General features: G+C 37.1%; 1 protein-coding gene across 2 annotated transcripts in view; it reads right to left on the minus strand.

Moving 5' to 3' along the window:
* Positions 1–25,367, minus strand: part of SMOC2 (SPARC related modular calcium binding 2) — a 149,160-nt gene that overhangs the window by 47,171 nt on the left and 76,622 nt on the right. The gene's annotated exons all lie outside the window — the stretch shown is intronic.

A 25,367-nucleotide genomic window follows, 5' to 3' on the forward strand; every position in this document is an offset into this window, starting at 1 on the left:
CAGTGAAAATTCTTCCACCTTTTTTTTGGTGATTCTGGTATTGGCGATGTATCATTTGCTCTGAAGACCAAGACCCACATGAAAAAGTAATACATTTTTATCTCTGCATTAACAATATGTCCCAGATCTCTTCTGAATGTGAGAAAAGCTCACTTGTCTATACATTCCTAGCCTTTATGTGAAACTATGAACCAGGGGGCAAAGAGCAGAAAGCCCAGGGACTGAGGAATGCCAGTCAGTTCACACCAATCAGTAAAAAGACACCTCTTCTCAGGATTTTTGATCACTACTGACCTGGTATATATGGCACTGCAGAGATAATAAATGAGACAAACTATTTACTCAAGCCATTATTTCTCCAGGAACTTTAAAGTCAGTGTCCTATCATGTGAAATTTATATGGTTAATAAAACAGCTTGTGTATAATTTTCAAACTAATCCAGTGAACAAAAATTAAATATTTGAAAAACAAGAATGTTAAGCTCTCTACAAACACACAAATTACTGACAGGAAAATTTCAAGTTACTAGAATTTCAATCAATAAAAGATTCTCTTCAGTTAAAGAAAAATAATTTCAATGTTACAAAAAAAAATCTGTGGGTAATATTTGCTCTTATTTCAAGTCAGTTAAAGACTAATGACACACTTATTCTCTGAATCTCTAGCAGGATTTACCTCTTGATTTTTTCACAGTTTAACCCACAGAAGTACAAATTGAATCCTCACTGGATTTTCTAGTGCATTTGTAACGAGTTTCAGCTTCAGCCTAATCGCATTTACTCTTATCCACATTTCTGAAAATGCTTTGGAAATTGTAGGCAAAAACTGACAGAAAGTTACTAGTTATGTCCAGAATGCTACTGCTCCTTGCCAGCTTCTTCCAAATGCAGATGACCAAAACCAGTAAGACTTCTGTTGCAGGGGAAAAAGTAGCAGGAAGTTAAACACCTTCATACTTTAAATGGCACACAATTCCATCTATACAATGGCCTGGTTTCCAAAACAGTGTGTTTTGCTCTAATCCATGTAAAAGGTTTAAAAAATAAGCATATTACTCGATAACTTGATTACAAGGCACAGATGGAGTGTTTTTTCAGTTCTTTGGTTGATTTTTTTTTTTCTTCTTTTGTTTCATATGATATTTGAGCAGGGCAGCTAGATAAATTGATTGATTTTGCATGTTTTTGTCTTGGTCTACCCACTGACATGATCAGAGATTGAATAGTTCTCAAAGCACCAGATAATAAACTGTACTTAGAGAATCAGTGTAGTGAGGACAGAAAGGTTCCTTTAAAAAAGAGAAATAGCTAATTATTTGCATGTTAAAACCTTCACAGAAATAGCTATGTTTTCACAAATTAGAAATCTGTCACCAACATTCTCTTAGACTAACCAAATCTTTTCCAGTGAATCTGGATTATGATGATTATCAAGTTACAAGGTACGACAACTCTGGAAAACACATCACTTAGCTCAGTTAATTTTTTATATTTTGTATATAATCAAGCAAAAAGAAACAAACAGGGTGAAGCAGCTGCAGTGAAAGGGAGGAAAACATTACTTCTCTTTAAACTCCACTAAATTCTTTTATCTTTCATACTGATAAACCTTGGGACCATTCCATTAGCTACTGTGACCTTGTCTCATTTTACATCCTTGTAACTAGCAACACAATCTGGCAGATGTGCAGGTATCATTATCTCTTGCAGACCCAGAGGAGCGATACATTTTCATGCTCTCAGCTTTGTTTAGAAAACACATTGGTATATAGAGACTACATAGTCAGGTCATCCAGATACACAAAATGTAACAGCACAGCGAGGATGTGATGGAGAATTCCCAGTACAGAAGCAGATACAGACTGTTTCAGCTGTGAGCATAAGCTACACCACCTAATTTCTGTGAAGCTCTAGTTTCCACTGATTGAAACACCCAGCAAAGGACTACACTGCTGACTCAAAACCACTGCAGTCATGGGCCAGTGCAGTCACTTGCATTGTGGTGATTTAGGAGCAGGTGGTACATACCTAGATAAATGGTATTTAGTCTCCTGACTGACTTGCTGAGGGAAGGTTTCCTACAAGCTGCTCCTCAAGCTAGAAATTTGTCTCTTTTGCACTAGGTCAGGTTTGTTCTGGTCCTTTTTCTCCCTTATGTCTGGTTTTAAGTCTCAGAGATACAGAAAAGCAGTATTATGGGAGAGATGTCAAAGGAGGGTTGCAAATGTGGCTTATGGCTTTAGGAGGGACAGTCAGAAGACTGGTGGAACTTAACACTGCAAGTGAGACTGGAAATAGGACAGCCAGTGACAGTAATCAAAGGAAGGTTTAAAGATAAAAAGGAATGTTCTTAATGGCTGAAGTCTATGAAAAATAGACAAAAAAGCAGGATTCATACTAAATGCCAAGGTAAAAGTCCTGTAACTAGGAGGACTCTAGTTATGAAAAGTCTGCCTTTGAAGAGCAGCATCAGCACAGGCATTCAAGACAAAAAAACATATATAAAAGTAACTATGGCATTTTCAGGGAGGACTTTCCCCTTTTTGGAACCTTTAATTTCTTACTCTTCCCCTACAGATTGGAAACTGTAACAAGAGGAATCTATCATTAGTCCTAAATTAGTTGTCAGATAAAATGTAGAATATTTTTGACAAATTGGAAAAAATATAAATCAGTGTGATGGACACTATGTCAGTTCTCTATGTGCCAAATCACTGAGCCTTATTACAAATCTGCTGAACCCAGTTCATTCATTTTATTCACCAAAAGTGCAGAATAATTTATTTTCCTCCCTTACATAATGGCTAATGAGCTTCAAGTCAGCTATCAGGCAATCTGTTTAGTGACTGCCCAAGAGTGTCATATCTGCAGAGTCCAATGCTTTTGTATGCTCTTGACATGACCATTTATGCCACCATTACTAATTCCCTGCTTGTTTTCCCCACTACCACACTCTTTCTGCATAAAGGAAAACTGCTCTGAAGTGTTTACTTATAATCCTGCCTGCTTTTCCCAGAACCAGAACATTAGTCCTCTGTGTAACTTCCTCTCTGAGGGAATCATTCATTCCCTTTCAAACTCTTCTTTCAATTATTTAAAACGGGAGTACTGGACTGGAAAGATGCAACTGTAGCCCTGTGATGACTAACAGCTCCTATCACAGAGCTACCATACTGCTGCAAATAATTGCCTTTGCAATGTCAGAAGAGTCATCGTCAACAAACGTTCCTTTGCCAGGAGAATCAGTGATAAACGTTGTTAACTTAGAAAATTCCTGACAGTTTGTCCAAACAATCTGACAACAACTATGATCTGGAACCATAACAGATGGATTCCAGCAGTTCATAAAGTGGACAGTATGGAAAAAGATCTATGCCACAATAAAAGTAGGATAAATACCTTAATCATTAAAATGCATCAAACTTTCTATGGAATGTGTTACTACAATAGCATTCCTTCTGGGAAGAGAAAAGCACCGACATGCCAGCTTTTTTTCAGGGAATTTGCTTACACTGTTTTTATTTCACTTAGTTCCTTCAGTTTTGTCTTGCTGGAAAAAAGGGATGTTTTTCCAAGCATCTTAGTTCTATAAAATAGTTAGACATGGCTGAAAAATCCTTTCCAGATACTCTACCATGTTAGCCAGCCACACTGTTGCTCAGTTGGGATCCTTAATTTCAGGTTGATAAACCCTCCTGCAGTTTCTGCCCAAAACTGTATTTTATTCCAGGTTCATAAGCACTACTGATTCAACACACAAATTTCAATCATGTAAGAAAATATACCTTTTTGTCCAGTTTTACACCAAGAGCCTTTGTACCACCCAATGGCCATCTACTTACTCTGAAAAGGGAATTTTTGAATAATGAAGTAAAACTTTTGCTCTCTGCTAAGAATGAGTTTAAAAATCTGCTTTAAATGTTATGTATGCTGGTCTTCCTATGTCATATTGTTATTCCATTTCTTCCCTTTTTACTTTAAATGTTAGTTGCTAAATATACTTTTCTTGTTCTGGTTCAAGATGCCTTTACAATACATTACAAACAACCAACTGAAATGCTGCATCTTCTGTCAATGAGAAAAATACTCCAGCTAATAATAAACTCTCTGGATAAGTTTCATGTTTTGTATAAAATCTTCAGTCAATTCTTGTTGCTAATTATCCCTAAGAAAACAGTTTGGATTTCAATGAATCAAGTTAATTTACATGAACAGAAAAATACCTCAATAGTAGTAGTGTATAACACTGTAAATCCCTGTTTATGAAAGACTCCACTTATGCATCTCTGATAGGTTACTTAAACTGTTAATCAATGCTTACTAGGGGATGCCCTAGAGGAAAAAAGAGGTGTTCTTTCTGGAAAAATCCTGAACAAACTATGTAACTGTGCATTTGTTTATAGCACATCTAAACCACCGAACACTGTACTATGTAAGTTATGTTAATCATCTTGTTAGTCTTGTAAGAGGAGACATTTTAGCCCCTTGTTTCAGAAATTCTGGCAGTTGTGCTGTGTCTTATCACAGCTTCTCCCAAAATGTAGAATATCATGATTACAAATAATTTTGATTTTCTTTTTTGCTTAAATGTAAATCGCTGTATTTATGTCTAAATTTCAGTGTGTTCTACAGAAACAAGTTGCCAAACTTGCAGAAAATTACAAAGGTGTCTGTATGTTACCTTAACATTTCCTGCCACTATACAAATATTTCTTTTCAATTTTTCTTAACTGCACAATGTGTATATGACAAACAGAATCCATTCCAAGAAATTCTGTTTTCAGTTGGTTCCTTCTCCCTCCTTTTCTTATTAACATAATGGGCCATGAAAGGACAATTTAGACAGCCTGGTTTCCAGGGTAAAGGAATCTTTTATTAGGCCTTGAAGCTCAATGTCCTCTATAGAAAGCAGGTAACAAGAAACCTGTGAACAAAAATACTCCGAAAAGTGATACGCATGCTCTGAAGGAGTGCAGTGTAACATTAGAGACAGTTAATATTACAGTTTCCCCATGTTTCTGAGACAATATACAGACAGAATATATTCATGCTGAAAGTTCAATATATAGAGTCTTAAATTTTACGACAATTTCTGCTAAATGTTGTGAAAATCATCTGTCTGTCCTAATTTAGCCTAATTTAGGCACCCTTTTAGAACACTTCAAGCACTGGTTTACACAAGTTTTGTGCTAGTTTATTTCTAAACCATAATAATTAGGATGGATAAATAGTCATCCTATTGACACACATGCAACCCTCCAACAAATTCATATCTCACAGGGATAAGAACTTGTTCCATTTGCTTAGAATGAACCCTCCTTGAACCAGTGAAGTTAATAGGCCCTGAGGAAACTGATTACAATGTGTTTTTATATTTTCAACTAGTTTTCATAGTCTTCAAATTTCATTGAATGGATTTCCACTTGCACTACACCAAATTGTATTTCCACATATGACCAACATGTTCACTTTAGAAAGGCGGTGGGAAGTGTGATGATTTCTATTCAAGCTATGCTCTCCTTGCAGAGGAATTTACATCGACTGGATGGCAAAATGATCCATTACAGCAGTGGCCCTGTTATTCCTAACTCCAGCAAACACACATCTTCAAGTTAAACTAGCAGGTTCTTTACCTGTATCTGACCCGTTTCAACACCCAGAATCCATCATGTCTGCTGCTGCTATAAACACAACTAATACAAATGACAAAATTTCCCTAACTGATTTCATTCTAGTGAAGGAGAGGTATAACTCTATGGCTTCATATTCTTTCAGGGTTTCCAGCTTTCATTTAGACCTTCTCTAGCATAACAGATTCCTTCCCTGAAGAGGTAGATGATTTGGTATAACATGGTTTAAGATGCCAACTTCATATCTTTTATATACACAAAGTTATTTCATCATCCCCCATGGTCAGCGTATGGGCATCTCACATCAATCGTTCTTAAGAAGACCTGTTCTTACAAGAATTTGTCTGCCTGCCCTCTCTTGACAGTTTCAAATAAACTCGACTCTAATAGAAATCAAGTGCAGCTCAGTGCTACAAACAAATGCAGTAATTAGTTTTCTCATGCAACTAGCTTCTTATAAAGACTATTCATTAACCTAAATCAAGCAAAAAGTATATGTGTGGCCCAGTCTTCCCCCAGTAGAAATCCATGGAAAAAATACCCACTAAATTCAATGGACAATACATCAGGCCTCAGTTGAATATATTCACATGCATGTATGTTTCCAGTTAAGCCTATATTTGCTCATGGACCAAGTACTGATTGTAAGGAATAGGTAACATTAATAAACACAGAACCTTAGTCCCAACATCTAGATGGCAACCAAAACTTAAGACTACATTACAGTATTAATATTCATCTGGCGCCACATGTTTTGATTTACATTACGTTCAGATACACATCAGCATGAGGGTTCTCAAGGCCTGGAGAAAGCTGGCAACATTCCTACCCATATTTTTTCTTGTTTGTGAAAATTTGTGGGAACCAAATATTTCAGGCCCCTTGTGTGCATTTGCAGAGTGCTCTCAATGTACAGCTGATCACTATTTTGCACTTTTGGAGCTTGGGTAGATGACTGTGGCTAAACACAAAGCTCATAGCTTCAACACAGCCCTGAAGTTTAATTTATGTACTTTACTCCACTGAACAAAGCAGGATAAATCACAGACAGATGCTCTCATTTATCTATGTGGTTTTATACGCAAGGACACTGCAATACACAAGGAGGATCATCTGGAAATGCACTAAACCCATGGAAATAAAGATCCAAAGCAGAGCCCACCAGCTCCCATTTAGCTTTAGCTGAAAAGAACATGATCACAGGCAATTTAATCTACCTGTATACCCCAGGGTTTTCTCAACTTTAACCCTGGGTTTGAGTAGCCAAGTAGCACAATGTCAAATCAAGATTTCTGCAATACACAAATTCTGGTTCTACCAACAGGCGAAAGTTTGGGGGCCCATAAGACAAAAAGATGAAAATAGGATGACTTGCTCTTTAACTAAAATCAAAATCCACTTGTCTACTGAAATTTTTAGAAGAGTTTCTGGTTTAGGGAAGGTTCTATTCTGCACATACCTCTGCAATTCTTTATTTTTCCTAAAATTTTAAATACTAAGAGTACCGTGAGAAAGACTGTAACCACAACACTGTAGAACTGTTTTGCCACAAAAGCCTGCTATTTTAGCATTTTGTTTGTTTGTTTGTCTGCTTGTTTGTTTAATTTTTAGCCCAACTTCTTAGTTAAAGAGATGAGAAATACTATTTAAGCATTCAAATTTCTCCTCTCACAGAATTATAACTAATATAAATTACTCAATTATTAATTTATAATTATTTTTCTCCTTCACTGAGTTCTCACACTGCCATTGTACAGATTATAAGGGGTCAAACTAGCTACCTGTTTTTAAACCAAATGTAATTCTACATTTTGCCATTCTTATTTAGACTGAATAAAACAGCAGTGTGAGATCTGTTCACTAAATTGATGAAAACTCACAGAGAAGCTAGTCTTTATTTACAAGTGTGACAGAATCTGACTCTAAATGTTTAAGTATTAGCATTTACTCCTGATGTAGATAAATAACAGAGAAACATGAAGTTAGATACATTAGATACATTAGAATACATTAGATTATAAATCTGAGTTATTTCAAAGACACATTTTGCTTTAGAGTCAAAATGTATATCCTAAACATCCTGAGTCAAACATTTATTATACCATCTATGAAATGTGAGACAGCACTGAACCAAGAATAGCACATTTTGTTAAATCTTTACCAGCACTGTGTGAAAGTGAGAGCAAGTCTTTGCAAAGTGGATTGCATTAGGCAGACTTGATCCAAGGACTGTTTACACCCTACCCTCTAACAATGGACCTTTGAATGCATCCTTAACACAAATCAAAAGTCCTTTTAAGACAGCTGGTCAGTCATATGGCATCAGGCTTCACAAAGGGAGTGAAAAATCTTCTGGTCTGAGGAGAGAGTCCTTCATCCCCTTTTTCTCAGTGAGTTACAAGGCTGGAGAGCGGATGGATTATTATCTCCAGGTGCTCTTGCTTGACTTTGTTAACCTGCCTCCCCTAAAATGAGAGAATACTCTCCTATCCTGCAAGGATGCATCTGAAAGCAGTTAGTTGCCAAATGGGATGAAAACTGGTTTTGCTACATAAGAGGAAACATTGGTTTCTATTATTGTTAGGTATGGCTGTCTCACCCTGCCAAAGCAGAGCAGCACCATAGCATTCAAACTGCAAAACCAACCAAACAAAAAAGCCACCACCCAAAATTACAGCAAATGAAAATCACTGACTTTTCCCAAACACGGTGGCTAGCTGGCCAGTTTGCTATAGCAGTCTAAAGGCTCATTCATTAAACAAAATTGCGCAAAGCTACCATTCTTGCTTTATGAGTATATTGACCAGCAAATGTTAGTCTTCTGCCAGTGGAAAAATCTCTCATTTTTAAAGAAATATTTGAAGTGAAAATAAAGCTGGTTCAATTTTTCCACAGAGCTGTGAAAATTGAAGTCTTTGCCAGGTAAGCTGAGGGTAAGTATTTGTTTGAATAGCTCTACTAAAAATTACAAAACAAAATGTGCAAACTGGAGTGCCTAAATTCATACTTTGGCACTTAAATAAGCCAGCCAGCTTACAGGAATGTTTATCAACCCAGCGCTTCCCTTCAGTGAAACAGGAGATGTTTCTGTTCACCGTTTGGGAAACTGATATACTTACATCAATGCCTGGATATGACTTTGGATACTTGACCTTAGGCACCCACGTAATTTTAATTTCAGAGGTGTACAGTGGCATCTCTGGCTGCAGTTTGTGCTACGTTCCTGCCATTAGTCCACACTGCTAATGCTGTTGGCATCATGCAATGTTTTCCAGCCTTATTGCTTAACTCCTGCCTGAGGTGGCTGCACGCCACCTACTTTATTTTCTAAGTATCAACTGATTTCCAACCACCTTACAGACAGAACCCTGACTACTGTTGCAGAAGTCAGCAGGAGCTAGGAGGACTTCTGGCTGTTTTACAGGAACGCGATCCAAGATGCACAGTTAAAAAATATGCAATGTATTAAAAAAATAACAGAATATTATTTTGCATTTAGGTAGTTCTCCTTTACATGTCTCAGTGTATCTTACAAAATTATCAATATAATATGCACCTCTGTCTAGTTCATAGCAGACTGAATGGGCATTATTGAAGGGTAAAATTTGGCCCTCTGACACTGAGCAGGAATATAGAGATTAAACAGGTTGTTGAAACAGAAATTCTCCTTTATTCCTCAGTGTTTCAAGGAGTATTATTCTGACAGCCATAATGCAAAAATTTATGCTACCATCATTCCCACTGCCTCTTCTGTGGCTAAGTAGAATGATTCCACCTCCAGGGCTCTCAGATATGTACCCTTCAAACGTACTTGATTTAAAAAATCAAAATATTTAAAAACTACTAATGCTGAGAATATAATTGCACCCTTAAAAGCTAATTAATAACAGGTGAATCAAAACCTAGCCATTTTTATACTGACTTGCTCTTTTTCATCTTGTCAAAGAGAAGGCAAGAAGCAGGTGGAAAACTAGCATGCATATTATTGCTCATATCTCTAATGACAAGAACTGTGTTGTACAATTAAATGTCTTTTAACAGATCGAGAAGCAAATTCTTTAAAGTGGTATCATCTGTTGAATCATGATGATCCCAGAATACATTAACTTTTGTCCTCAGTATGAGATTCGACAAATAACCTGAAGGCTGGTCAAAAGGTAAATGCACGGCTTTAACCCTGCACAAATCCAAAGGCTCATCTTAGATTAAATGCTGTACAGGTCTTTCCCCCCCAGCACATTATATCCAAAACACACTATTTATATAGCACGTAGGAGGACAGTATTCATAACAGGAGAGGTACAGGATTCAGATAGAAGACTTTACCGATTTCAGCCAAGTTTTGTGTGTAATAAAGAGGAAGAGCCAAAGAAGAGTAAAAGCCAATAAGAATATTCTAATACTATTTCTTTCAGCTCCAACAACTTTTTAATATAGTTTTATGTAGCTCTTTCTTTTTTTTTTTTTTTCTTTTCTCATATGGCCATGGTTAAACAGCTCAGCTTGTGCTTTGGTTTCAAGAGCAAAGCCAAATCTTTGGCTTGGCTTTACCTTTGGAAAAAAACAACAATCTGAATTAAAAATAAAAATGATAATTACACCCCACTTTCATCTCTATTTTCAAACAGAAATAGTTATCTGAAGTGTAGGTAATGCTAAATATGGTGTGATAGTGAAACACCCCTGTGCTTTCAAAGAATGGAAGATCCCCTTATCATATTTAAAATCCCAGGCCACAATTTCTGCTCCTGTAAACTGAAACCATTCCACTGAATACAGTAGGGATCACTAACAGAAAAGTCAGTCCCTAGATGATGCACAGTAGCAAAGTCCAAGACTTTTTGAACCAGTAAAATTACAGTTTTAAAGTGTGACTAATGATCCTTACTCCTTTATAATCCATGGTTACTTTAAGTGCTCAGAAGATTATTAGTTTTAAGTGTTTAATGTACCACAAAAATGACCTGTATCAATGGAATAAGCCTTGCATAACTACTTCCCAACAATCCATTGTGTGTGAGAGTAAAGAACAGGTTTCAGAAAGCATTATTTTTCAAAGTGTTTGCTTTGTTTGTTTTCCACACATACTTTCAACCCTTTCAGACCTGCTCCCATCCTGTCTCCCCACACACACATGCACATTTACCTCAGGCCTCATTTATTCTGAAGATCTCTACAACCAACAGAGAAAATCCAAAGGACTGGTTTTGGCAGAACTATTCAAATAAAACAGATTCTAAATATTTAACTTTTCCAGATAACGAGCACCACAGGAAACAGCAATGTTGGCATTCAGTCACCTAAGGAAACGTTTTTATTATTGGTTATGTGAAGACAGTTCTGTTATTCTTTCTACATATTATACATTGTATGCTCTGTTTTCTTTTTAATTTGGGAAGGTTAAAGGTTGTTTGATGGCTTGAAAATAACGCAAAAGGAAGCTCAGTGCATGATGCTCCCAGGAGGTTGTGAAGCTGTTGCAACTGGAGCTGTTGCTGATTAAATCTGTCTATTGTTATAAAGCATTCTGGACCAAACCAATCAATCACTGGCATAATTAATGAAGTCCACAAGGGCCTTTAGTGGTACTTGTTTTCATCAATCAGGAGGAATAAACACAGGCTAAAGAAGAGTGGAAAAGCCTGTGTATTTACAAACCTCCTTGCCTTGGGTCACGCTTGTGAATGACTACAGTACAGTCCTATAGCAAGTACCACTGCACACCAGAAATTTTACCTCATACATGTAGGCTCATTTAGATAAAGATAATATGGAGGTGAAGACACAGGCTCTCCCTTGCACCAAAGTCATGCACATCCTCTTTTTGTTTGTGTTCTACATACATATTTATTGCAATCATGCAATGGCAGGTACAGTTTGCAGAAAGAAGAGGAGGAATCTCTGAAGCTGTCATTCAGTTGCAAGGAAAAAGAGTGAAAACACAATGTCATGATTTACATGATTGAAACAAAGAAACCAACAAACAAAAGGCAGGAAGTCTAGATGCAAAACTGAAACTGAGAGAAAGGGTTGTGCCTTTTAATTTCGAGAAATGCAACTATTTCAACTGGTCAGTACATCTTTTTCTTCATTTCCACCTTCTATACTATGTAAGCCTTAAGCCTGTAAAGCTCCTTATTGTATTCAACAGGCCTGTACTAGACACTATCTCAACTACCTCTGAAACTTTTGCTTCTGCTTGAATTGATCTGTCCAGACTGCAGCAGCCCTCCCAGAGCAGAGCCAGGGTTAAAGCCCTGGAGTTCCTGGCTAGCTGCCCCGAATGTAAGCAATGAAACCACACTGTCTCCCTGCACTAGTTGACGTCAGATGCTTTCGCATACAATACTTTGTAAGCTGCTTAAGTATCCCCAGTGACATCCTGAGGAAGTAAAATTGGCACAGAATATAGGCCAAGACTCTGAACACTGGTCATTCATACTAACAGTGTTGATGTTACGACACTTGCACTAAGTTTTATTTCAAAAATACAAATTAACTTCCACAAAAAACTCACAGCCTTGACTATAGAAACATTCTTACTTAGGAAAGCACTGGATTAATGCCAGAAATATACTCCACTAGTTTTAGGATCAAACACCTAGTTGCTTCCACAGTTTGGTATCCTTCAGTATCCTGCAGTATGGATACCACAACTGGAGAAGGTATCCCTGAAATGGTCTCTGAAATCCTACACAGATAGGAAATGACACCTTTCCATGCCTACTCAATCTAGGAATCAAACTCTCTCTCCTATCCATTGCACTGTTCAACTGCTAACTCCTAAAAAATCTCATCTTGGTTTGGGGTCACTGCATTTTCAGAATACAGCCTGCAAATTCATAGCATGATCTATAGCCTTTATTCCTTGGTTAATCTCCTCATAAGGGTTATGGCCTTTGGCTGTAATAGTCAAAAAGAGAAGGTGGAAGAACAGAGAGATGTGAAATCAGTGTTACAAGAAAAGCCTAAAACAGCAGCATTTGAGACTGGAGAATGATACCTAGGCAAAAATCAAGAAATACGCAGTGAAGATCTGCTATTGACAGAAAAGAAAGCAGACAGCAAAGAAAGGACTGAAAACAGAACAGGGAATACTGTGTGTGCAACCAAGAGTGACGATGATCAATTATGCCAGAAGTAACAAAGACTATGTTAAAATTGCATAAGGCTCCAATAAAAACAGGTATGAAAAAAGGTGAATTAAGCTTAAGGATAGTATTCTGACCCACAAACTCTTACTCACTTATCCAGGGGACAAAAAGATCCAAAGCAAGGCATTTTTCTTCTAGCCTTGCTGTGGACAGGGGATGCTCCATATAGAAGTCACACAGGCTCATTTTGACAAGTGTATTGAAATACTATCTGCACCATGACATCCTTGAGGCTAGCACTATGGTTAGTTACATGACATTATATTCCCAGACATGCATAAAGGTATTGACGAATATTCAATGTTTCTGAATATTAATATATTTCAATGTGCAAAATACAAAACCTCATCTGAAGAGAATGGAGTTGTACAGAAAAGCAATAAAGGGAAAATACTTTGTTCACTCTTTCAGCTGGCTATACAAGTGGAGTAGCTGAGCCCTTATGCTGACAGCACATCCATTAAAGCCAAGAGGAATCCCAGCTATGCAATAGCAGCAGGATCGGGGTGGGCTGTCCTATTATCACTGATCCAGCAGACTGATATACCACATACTATCTACTTAAAAAAATGAGCGTGCACTGTGTTTCCAAGAGAGGCAACACCATCATCATCAGTCCTGCAACACTAATGTCCCCATTTAGAGGAAAATTAAAAGAAAACTAAAAAAAACTCTCCAGGCCTGATTCTTTTCTCTTCCCATAAGGCTTCCAGTGGCATTACCTTCTAACTGCAGTGGAGTCACTCCTATTTACACTGGTATGAGTAAAATGAGGCTTCACGCCTGCTGAAATTAAACCATCTCCTCCTACAGTCATTTGCTATTATTATATTGGACTGTTTAGTTAAAGGGATGAACTACAGGATGTGTGACTACATTACAAGTCAGTGTTTCGTACTTGGGACGTTGGTAGGGAAAGGGGAAGTGACCTTTCAAACCACTGACATTTATACTGATATTTTTGGCTTTGCTGTTTCTCTGTTGTATCAACTCAAAGGAACTAAAAATCATGTCCCAAAAATGATCTTAAATTGCTTTTTAAACCTGATTAGAAACTGCAAGAACACTAAAATTATAAGTCCCTTATGCTAGGCAGGATGTAGTCTTTATTCAGTCAAACAGGAGAGCAATAAGAATAATGATTCCCTCATTACCTTCAGGTAGTAAGGGCTATTGAGATTATGGCTTTATCTACATGGTGAGAGTTTTGGGAAAGTCAGAGGAGAAACACCCAGGACCAGAAAATACTTACACTTCTGCTCCCCAAACCAATTAGGTAAGTAAACCAACAGTAAGGGTTGCTACCTCCTTACCAGCCAGAATAACTGGGAACAGTGCTGTTGTGAAAGAAGGGTGAACTGCACCATGACAGAGTGTGATGGTCATGAACCTCTACAACTAGTCACACTCCTGCATCTGTTAAGAGTCCCCACTGTAGTGGAGTCTGTGGATGAATTCACTAAATGACAAGTAAACATAATCAGACAAGATCAACCCTTGTCAGCCCTTACATTGATGGGAGTTTGCCTGAATACAGATGTGAAAATTTGGCCTAATGACTGAGGGGGACACTCAACCCTTCCTATGATTTGAACCTGAACAGATCATGCAATCCTAAGCTATTTTCTACTTTTTTGCCAAAACTGTATTTCAGCTTTTGCAGGCACAAGAGGCATTAATTTGACTTTATACTCCTCTGCTTTCAGACCAAACATCAACCAGTCTGTTGCTGTGATCTAACTGGGTGCACTGGAAAACAATTCAAGGGCATTATAGGTCACCCACATTTGAGGAATTTATGTATTTATAATGCATTCTAGTCCAACAAAAACTGCATCTAAGCAGCCATCCAAATAGAGGACAATAAAAGTCCTTTCATTTTGATAAGTTGTCTTTACTCACTGAAGAACAATAAAAGTGGTAAGTTTAAATAACATTAGGATCTCACTGGAAAACAATGGAACAAGGTAACCCACTGTTTAAGTGGTGATAATATAAATTTTTTCATAGCTTGTTATGACTGCAATAGAGTTGGTTGAAAAATTTTGTTGTGACCGTGTTTACTAGAAAACCAAGTCTTTAAATGAAAAGATTCTTTTCATTCAAAGTGTTTGTTTTTCATAAAAAATGTGATTTTTAATGAGAACAAAACAAAACCAAAAACCCACAACAAGTTGTTTCTTTGTGTTGAACTTCCCAGAGGACCACAAAATCCAAGATGCCTACAAGTTTTCTGAGGTATCTCTGAGTTTTTAAAAAGCAGAGACCATTATATCCTGCATGTATAGTCAGCCTAAAGATCACAGCCCCTGAAAAAGAAGGAATTAATGAATTTTTAAAATTACAGCTCCAACAAGGCATTACAATGATCAATCAAGATTTTGAGTTTTGAGCCAAAACTATTCAGCTTTTTGAAGGTTTGTTTTGTTGTTTGACTTTTCATCTTGAAAATATTTTTTTTTAGCTGAAAATGCATATCTTTTCAGAAAGAGTTCCCTAAGAAGTTAATTTTTTCCATAGAAGGCTGCATTTTCAACCAGTTTGGTATATTAAGCTTTGCCCTCTCTTTTCTCTTGTGTTTTGTAATGCACCAAGAGAATTTAAGATCTGAAATTTAATTTACAGCCTTAATCTTATTTAAACATAGTTTTATTTGTGGTTGAATGCAGATAGTTGGCCTGCCGTTCTTAAACTAAAACAGGTATTAAAAATAGCTTAATGAAAAACAGTGGCCTGTCTCTTCAACCACTGCTTCTTCTCCAGTAACACAGAAATCTAAAGCATTATGGCAACAATACTTAATGTTATTTCTAGGCAGTGTAGAGTGCAGGGAAAACATAGTGTCTAGCATTTATCTGGAACAGTCTGCTATAGGAGAGGACAGAGCATGATGGACAGGGTGGAGTGAAGCAGAAAGCAAGCCAGTAATAATACAACACTTGGGGTATATACAGCATCTTGCTGATGACAAGATTTCAAAGTGGTTTTATGTACGTTAGCAATGTAATTTGACTAGAACAAGTTCCCTTGTGCCAATTATGACCCTTGGTGTGGCTTTTCATGGAAAGGAGACTCTGCGCTGGTCCCAAACAGAAAAGACAGTGTATTGCATTAAGAGCAGGCTAGGGAAAAGGATCCATGGATGACAGCATTAACCTGGGATCTTAACAGTCCATAAAAGCAGAGGCTGCAGTAAAGGCTTGGACTGATGCTATAGCTGCATTGCAGACATCTGGCCAATGGACGGGTTTTGGGGTTAATTCCAGTCCTTCCACAGAGGTCCCTGTAGGAGTTGAATTTCTCTTGCTTTTGTACTAAATGGAAAATGCTAACATTTATGATGAAGCCTCAAAAAGTTCCTGCATCACATGGCATTTTTCTCAAGAATTAAGCAAAAAGCGAAGAATTTATTGGAAAATAATTAAGCAATGCATGAACTGTAGCATGGAGCTTTCAATCTTTTCAGGAAGTTTGTTCAGAGATACACAGTTTGGCAAATAAGAAAGTTGGAAGTCATATGTGGTATATCATCCCATTAAAAATCTCTCCAAATTTAAACCACTGTGACTGCCCATAACCTGATCTACCAGGCAACATCTAGAAATAAATTCAGATTGTCAGAAATGTACATGTCAGGAAACTGAAGTAAAGCTTTGACTCCAGCCATAAGGGCTGATTACATGGCTACCAGTGCTTCCATGGCCATATTTCCATTAACAGCAACCAGAGTTTTTTGTGCAGAATGTGGCCAGATCAATCACTAGAATTCCACAGTTCACATGAGATATTAACAGTGGAATATTTTGCCATAACTGGTTTTGGCTTTTTTTAAAACACTTCTTACTCAATTATTGGAAAGGTGAACAGTTGGTCATTTGACTTATCCTCACAGAAGAAAGAGAAAATTGCTTTCCTCAGAACAATCTGGTCTGTCTTATAAAACCAGAATAATTTTGCCAGAACAGCTCACTGGATGACTTTGATTAAAATTAAGAGTGAAACTTAAAATTTTGGTTTCCTTAAAGTTAGCATTTTTGAGAGTTTTTATCAGCTCACAGATTAAGACATAAGGAGTTCTTAACCTTGCAAAATGCAGGAAAGAGTTTTGTGGATATCCTTGGAGTGATGGAATAACCTTCTTCACCATCTATACTACAAACAGAGTTTTTTGTTCAAGAGCATAACTACCAATTTAGTGACGTTTTGAAAATACGAGTCTCAGCGCTCTCTGACATTGCAGGTATTTCTTTCATTTTGTAATATATTTTTTGACCTCAAGAGTAGTATTGGATTCTTAATATTTCAGAAAAAAATAGGACAAATGTTTAGATGCCAGTTCGCAAATTTAGATGCCTAATTCTATATGCTCACACTTGAGCTGGCCCTCTTACCCAAGAAGGTGCATCAGAATCAAGAAAAATTTTGCCTTTACAGTATTGATAAAGACCTGCAAAGGTTACTGGCTACGTTCATTGCTTTTAGGCTTGTTTGCTTGTGGGGGCACAGGGAAGGGAAGGCATCTCTTCATGGAGCATAGACATTTCCTCTTATCAGGTCATTGGGATGATGATGGAAGTCCTGGCAGCTCTTCCTACTGTCAACCCTGCTGGACTTCTAATTGACTGCAAAATTTGGAAAACCTATCTTCTATATATCACCCAGCAATCATAGTATAGCCATAGCCAGATCCAGACTGTCTTGTCTGAAAGATTTATCTATTTCCCAGGGGATTATGTCTTTAGATATGATCCAGTCCAATATGTTTCTGTGCATTAATATAATTTATGTAATTTGGTTTTGCATCTGTCATTAAAATATAGACTGTTAGCCTGACAGCTCTCATAGGATTTATGAAGTTTATTGATGCTTTTATGATAATGCAATCTGATGTCTGGTAAACTGTGGAAAGCTGCGGGTAGGTGGGGGAGTACATGTCTAAAAACTGAACTTCAAGCAGGACTTTTGTGTCATTTGCTTGCTGCAGAAAGTAACGTGATATAATTAAAAATGGTCAGGAGAGATTACTATCTTTTGGCATCAAATTTTAACACATGCAGTAAAATAGAAATTATCAACCTTGCATAAAACAGATCTTTCTTTTTTTTTTTTCTTTCTTCTTTTTTTTTTTTTCTCCCACAGTGGGAATCCAATAAAACCCTGGAACATCCTGAGCATAAAGATCAACTGGACGTAAAACAGAACTCTATTTTTTTAATGGTTTAGGATGGGAGTATCTTCCCCTGTAGTGGGAGGAAAAAAATGGAAATGTCAGTGCTTGATCTTTATAAAGGTTTTGTATTAATATGTAAAATGAAATGAAAATAAATGAAAATGCTTGTGAAAAGGATTATTAAAGATAGGACAGTATTATAATAAGCATGATCCAGCAGCCTGCAAATTAAGAATATATCATAATATACAAGCACTGTGGGGAGGTCTGGAAAGTTTTACCTTCTTGGAAGAGGCTGAAAAAACTCAAAGAAAACCGTAATTTTCTTTTACCAACTTCGGACAGGCAAGGCAAAGCAAGAGCACCAGAGAGTATGAAGAGTAATTTTCTTAACAGATGAAGAGGGTGAAGAGTACTGTTCTCTCTTTGTGTAATAGCTAAATCAAGACTAGTCTATAATTAAAAATTGCTACTGAAAAGTAAGATAGTTCTCCATTAGGAACTAACTCATCCATTTATAGATTGGCCCTAATGGTGTGAACAATCAGTAGTTTCAAAGCCACCAGTTTTTCAGCTGCCAAGGATTATCTTGAAACCAGTATTCTAAAAGAATACTAATCTGAAACTATTCTGATTCTTGACAGAAAAATAACAAAAAATGGAAGAAAAGAAAAGAGAACTACATACTACTGTTCAAAATATTTAAAAATAAAACAGTAGGGGGATATAACAAGACATGACAGTGCCTCACACATCTCCCTCCCAAATAGTTTCTTAACAATGCTGGCTTTATAGTAAAATACAAATCACTAATTATAGTTCACTCCAAATAACTGAGTTTATTCAGGAACTCTAAAGGGAACATTTAGTGAGTTATCAACGAAAACCAATAAAAAGACTGTTGGCCTGAAAGCTTCCAGTCCTCCTCTGTATGTTTTTTTTTTTTATTCAATTTCATCACACAATGTTTTTATCTTCAATGAACAACTTGCTGAGATAACAGGCAAAACAACAAATATTCTACCAGCTGTAGTCTTCCAGCACACACAAATTTTACAAGGCTCAAAATCCAGATCTGTGGTCATCACAAAACTTTGAAACTTCAGTTGCAGATGTCATGAAAAAATGCTAGTGCCTTTTCTTGTGTAGGGAATTGACCTACAGATGAGGTCAAGCTATAAAGTTCATAGTAGTAATATCTGGATTTGAACTTGTCCAAAATTTGGCAGAGACTGCCCATCTGTAATGTACTGAGCTCCCATTGACAGAATCCTTATGTGGACTTAATAGCCAATTGACATGTTTGAAGACTTATTTAAAATCAATACTTTTGCCTTCTACTTTCCTTTCATGGCTTGAATTGAAGTTTTTAGGGCTCAATTCAATGCCATTTCAGGTAGTCTGGACTATCAAACCCACATGGCGGAACATCACAGGTTTCCAGTAAGCTGTCATAACTCCGAGTCCTGGTATCTGCAGATATCAGATACTTTAGGCCATATGAAGGCACTACATGTCTATATTTCAGCAACTTATTCCCATGCTCTTGGTTTGTCCAGTTACAGTTAATGGCTGTATTTACAACACAAGTTTGGGAATGTAAATCCCATCTTTGAGTGTGGCTGACACCTCACCAATTGTTGGAAGGAAACACTGTCTTTAGGACTGAAATGAGGTAATAATGGGAAAAAACCCCAGTTTTTCCTATGTAATTCAGTGGTTTGCAATTAATGAACCACTCCTAGTCAGGCTATTTTCCTATGTAAATCAATTTCTGAGTTTCCAATACAGGTGTAATGCATTCAGAGTGAGTAGGATTCTTTGGACATACATGTATATTCTGCTTTAAATTATGCATCTGCCCCACCTTTAATGCTGAATACAAGCAAATTTGACAATGGAATACTGGCCAGGGTTTTGCAGGCCAACACACAACTTACTAGGAATCCCTACTGAAAAATGGAGGCAACAAGCTTTTAAAACACTTTCTTCCCCCTCTTCCCTGTGTTCTTTTCTCAGTTTGTTATGATATCCATTTTGATTTCCTTCTGTTATAACTGATTTCATATCTCAAATACTCACATTGCAAAATAAGCCTGATTCAAAATAGTTCTAGAAAAATTGTAATTAATTTGTAATAAGTATGTAACTGTGAACATGCAACTGGATCTTATTTTTCTCCTGCTAGCTCACACATCTTCAACTGCACGTAATTTATCTTCAGTCAATATTAAAAGCAACATCTGGAAAATGCAACAATTAATGAGAATAAACACAAAGTCACTGAACTGTTACTCATTTTCCTGTCTGTAAGTTATTCATTTTCCTATGCTTAGAAAGGAATGGCTATTAGAATTGGTGTGACTGGGCAGACACACAAACTCTTACATTTATTTCTTTTGAAATAAAATGTAATTTTTGTTTTTTCGTGTTGGTGTTTTTAACTTCAGGGCTAAATTTTGCCAGAATAGGCATAGCAGGAGGACATTAGCCAGGTTCAGTTTTGAATGAATGTGACCATTGGAGTATGGAATAAGGTTTGTCTTGGTCCTTTGTAAGAAGGTGACTTGCAGGGAATGATCAGTACGCAGGGATCCCACTGGAACAATTGCCTCTGAGAAACAAAACAAAGCAAGCTAACAAAACAGAAACCTCACTGGCAAACAACATAGTTTCCATGTGAGAAAACCTGATTCGTACAAATGCTTTAAAGCAGTCAGATGACAAGGCAATAAAGACTGCATTCAAATCTTAGAATGTCACCCTGTCACATTAGTCTGTCTACTGGCAGCCTCTGCCAACAGATTCAGACTATACGGACAGATAAATGCAAGCAGCTTTTTGGTATAGATACAGGCGTTGGAATGGGCTGCCCAGGGCAGTGGTGGAGTCCCCATCCCTGGAGGTGTTTAAGAGTTGGGTCGACATAGCGCTGAGGGATATGGTGTAGTTGGGAACTGTCAGTGTTGGGTTGATGGTTGGACTGGATGATCTTCAAGATCTTTTCCAACCTAGACAATTCTGTGATTCTGTGATAATTGCTAGTTACATTAACATTTTAAATTCCCTATTTTAATCTATTAAGAATGTATTCACAGTAGACATTATACTAACTGGTTTCATTTGCATTTGCAGACAGCCTATACTACATTACTGTATGTGCACTTCAGTGTTCTCCCAGATGGCATTTTGAGAATGAAATTCCTGCTGGATCAAGCTCTCTGGGGTTAATTGATAAAATCTTGTAACAGAATTTTAAAGCCCTGAAACTGATGGTCTGTAGTAAAATAGCAGCGATAAAACACTACTCTGTTGTCAGAAAATTAAATAAAAAGCTATATGTTCCTTCCATGTGTGCAGAGCCAAAGCCAAAAATGAAACTGAAGATGATTCTACATTACCAGAATATCCAGGTACAGTAGCTGAAATCTGGGCACTCCTGAAGACACTACAGCCATAGTTTGAGGAGACAAGGAATTCTGATTTAGGATTCTTTGTTCTGGGTGAAAACTGTTATAATCACATGATCCACTACTTTATGTTAAGAATTTTCACAGCGTGACCCTGCATCAGCAGGCTTTATGCCAGAACAGGGTTTCCTCTGGGCTGACCCTATTTTATGCTGGATCATGTACGGCTTGTCCTCTAGCACCTGCTTAAAGCATCTAAGCATAAAGCTGGCAGCAAACACAGAGCTGGCACAAGCACTGCATCATGTGTCTGTGCCTGATCCAGATGAAATGTGAACTACTGGGTGAACAAGTAGCATGTAGTCAGAGTATGAATGGTTGTTCAAATGCTGTCTGGGAGTTCTGCCATTGACTGCCAGGGGCCCTAAATTTATACCCACTCATTTCATGTGTTTAAAATTTTACACATGAATCAAAGTCACATTCAGTAAGTACAAAGAAATGTGACAATTTCTTCCTATCTGTTATTTTGCTGGTCATACCGGATTATCACAAAACACCAATTTTTCAATATCACTTGACAATGCTCATTAAATAAACTACACAACTGATCAATGAACATATAAATTATTAGTTCTAATAATGTGACACCATTCCCATTCAATCTTTAAGGAAACAGAATACAAAAGTATTAATAATAAGGGAATAGTAAATATGTGAAACTACACTTTGTCTTAGCCAATTATATATTATTTAATCCCATCTCTTTTAACTTGAATTATATTATCACCAGAATCTCTAAAGACCTTAAGAACTTATCTAAGTATATTCCAAATTATGGATGACTTTTTGCATCCTGCTTTAGCAAAATTAATGAAATTTTACACTGAGTATTATTTATTCTCATTTGTGTGGTGTACAGATTGTACTTAGAAATTACTCAGTACTTTAGGAATTTTTTTGAACATGAACAATATTATCAGTTAAACTCACCCTATTTATTTTTCGTGGAAGTGCTCCCACAACAGACTGTTAGAAAAATTTGGCTCTTAAATTCAAGCTAACAAAACAAATCCTAAACTTCACTGGCCATTGTGAAAAGGATTAAACTACCCTTCCTTTGCCTATACTCAAGCTCAAAAAAGGGCATATATCCTCTGAAAAATGTCACACTTTGTTCCCAACAATCCCACAGGGATATAAACTGCTGGTAGAACAGATGTAGCAAGGAGAACCTAAGACATCTACAGTCCAACATGAGCTCTCCTCAGGGAACTGCATTTCCCATTAGGTGATGGGAAAGATCTGCACTGTCATGTAGTGTTCTTCACCCACATCAAGACTGCACCTAGCCCCAAGGCTGCAGTAACTGGCAACTGCTGAAGACATAGTCCAAAGTATCCAGTTTCTTCAAGGCAAAAAAACCTTCGGTCCTCTGGTCTTTACAGAATACAAAAGCTCTAAAAGAATACCACCTGCATTTTCAACTGATACTGGGGTGGGAGAAAGTTCATCTAAAGCACAGATACCTTCATATATGTTAGAGATCAAAACTAGTCACCACACTCAGCGAGGTCCAGTTACTTAGTTAGCTGGCCAAGAGCAGATGTCGGCTTTGCAATGAGGTGGGCTACTCTCTAGGCTCCACTGATGCATCTCCACAAACTACAGCAGGAGATTAGGCACTGAGTTCACATACAGACAGCAGCATCTAGGCTGCTACAATTTAGTGTCTTCATCAGAACCCATATAGTCCCATGTTCAGTGTTTTCAATGCACTTCTGGTTATTTTTGATAGCTGTTGCTATAATTCTTACTTTTGTCAATCTGATGTGGCAAACTCACAATATTTTCTGTGAAATGGAGGAAGGAATGAGGAGTGTGGAGGTAAAAAGAAATGTAGAAGAAACAAAAAAATCTCAAAATACATGCAAAGGCACCAAGGCATATGTATAAAACATAATCTCAGCAAACACTACGGTATTTTAGCAACCAGATGCATACATTTTTCCTAATTCTGGAAAGAAAAAGTCTTTTAAAAAATTCTGGAAATCATCTTCAACATACAAAAAGAGCTAAAATGGAGATGTTTCTACACAAATTCACCACTCTAAACAGAGATACTGTTACATGACCCAATGTTGATGAGGTTTTTGCCAGCAGCAACATTTTGTCATCTAAAGATAATACTTTAAATACGACTCTCCAAATGCCTTTAGTGAGCAGCAAAGGCTTATTTCTCTGAACCAACAAAAAAGAATATGCACTAGAAGTCATTACAGAGCATGGATATGTAATGCAGTAGTTTCATGCCCTGCATCTGTAAGTCTCCCAAATGCCATTACTCTATGCTAAATTAATTTAGGTTGATTTAATCAGATGAAAGCACGGGATAACTAACATAAAGTAGAATTTCCCGAGACATTATTTTCTATCTTCCAAAACCTAAAAGCTTATGATAATTTTACTGGCTAAATTGTAACTGGCAGGTCATTTGCAGAGTAGCAAAAGCAAACCATTTCAGGATGAGTATGATAAATTTAATGTATTCATTTGTGATCCTTAACTCACAAAAACATTCTCCTAAGGAGGTTGATTTCTCAGGTCAAGGCAAGTCTTTTGTTGAGCATGACCTGTTGGCCAAGACATATTAGGACATATATTCAGGTAAAACTTAGAAAAAAATAAAAGCAATACAGACTAAAATAGTCCAGTTTTAAGTAGGATACTTGGGGTTTGCCTGAATTTTTAGCATTATTATTTTTCTTTAGTTATTTTCTACAGGCAGGGCTAGGTCACAGTGTTATTTGCACCTGAAGAATTTCTTTGAAAGCACTTGGGTTAATATAGAACAACAATGGAAAATTTAGCCCATTATGAATAAATTGGGGGTCATCTTTTGTTTTATAAACACAGTTTACATGCAGACATGAATTCTCGTCATTTTACTCAGACAAATATATTTCAATAAGCTTTCTGCTGTTTATATGACCAAGTTTGAATCAGTTTGCTATGCAAACTGAGTGAAGAAGACATCTGTATTTATCCCTTATATTGAAGCCTGAGTGTCCAAAGGTGGTTAGTTTACAATCCAGTGGATTCAGTCACGAGGTTCTTCCTATTTCATACACATAACAGCCCAGAGTTCATTCTGGGTGTTCTCAAAAGCCTTAGCACCCCTCTGAGACGTAATAAGGGGAAAATCTAACTTATTTTTTTCAAGACTTTAAAAGTCTTGTTTACTGAATATCAGTGAGGCTCGACCAACAAAACCACTTATAAATATATGGTCACTGACACACATTATACTTTGCAGTCTAGCAGAGAGATACTGCCTAGCAAAACTGGTAAAGACACAGTTTTTAGCACCTAGATTAATCTTGATTGATTATGACATATTACATATACAAGAGAAGTTACAGCAGAGAGAGCAGTGGTCCCTTCTGGTGCACCAAGTATGCCTACAAATTAAAGCAAGGCTACTTACTTCTGCTAGTCTAGGTATGGTACCACAGACTGCAGCATCTGCTAGCCCTCCAGAGATCCCCTGTACATAGTACAGTTGTGAGGAAGTCCTGTTGTTAGCAAATCCAACACAATCATGCTTTTGATGCTAATGCACCATGGGCTAGCGATCATAAAACCGGTAGATTACATTTCTGATTTTTTTTCCTTTGTAAATATGTCTTTAGAGGGACTGGAGGTTACAAGTTCCCAGTAATAAACCCAACTTTTCTTTGTTGTTTTTCTAATTTTTCTGTGTGTGTGTAGAAGCTTTGGCTTCCAGCAGCTGCACTGCAAACTCAAGAATTCTTGCTTTAGATCTAGTCTCTAGCACTGTAAAAATTAAATAAACACTCCTAAAAGTGATATATTTTATATATGTATTTTACAGGACAGAAATCTCAAAGGAATTCTGTTCTTGCTAACACTGACTAAAGAAATGACAGAATAAATCTCCAGCATGGGAAGTGTTTGCTTCAAACTCTTGTCTACACTCTGT

Source organism: Strix aluco, chromosome 3 (genome assembly GCF_031877795.1).
Source record: "Strix aluco isolate bStrAlu1 chromosome 3, bStrAlu1.hap1, whole genome shotgun sequence".
Classification (NCBI taxonomy): Eukaryota; Metazoa; Chordata; class Aves; order Strigiformes; family Strigidae; genus Strix; species Strix aluco.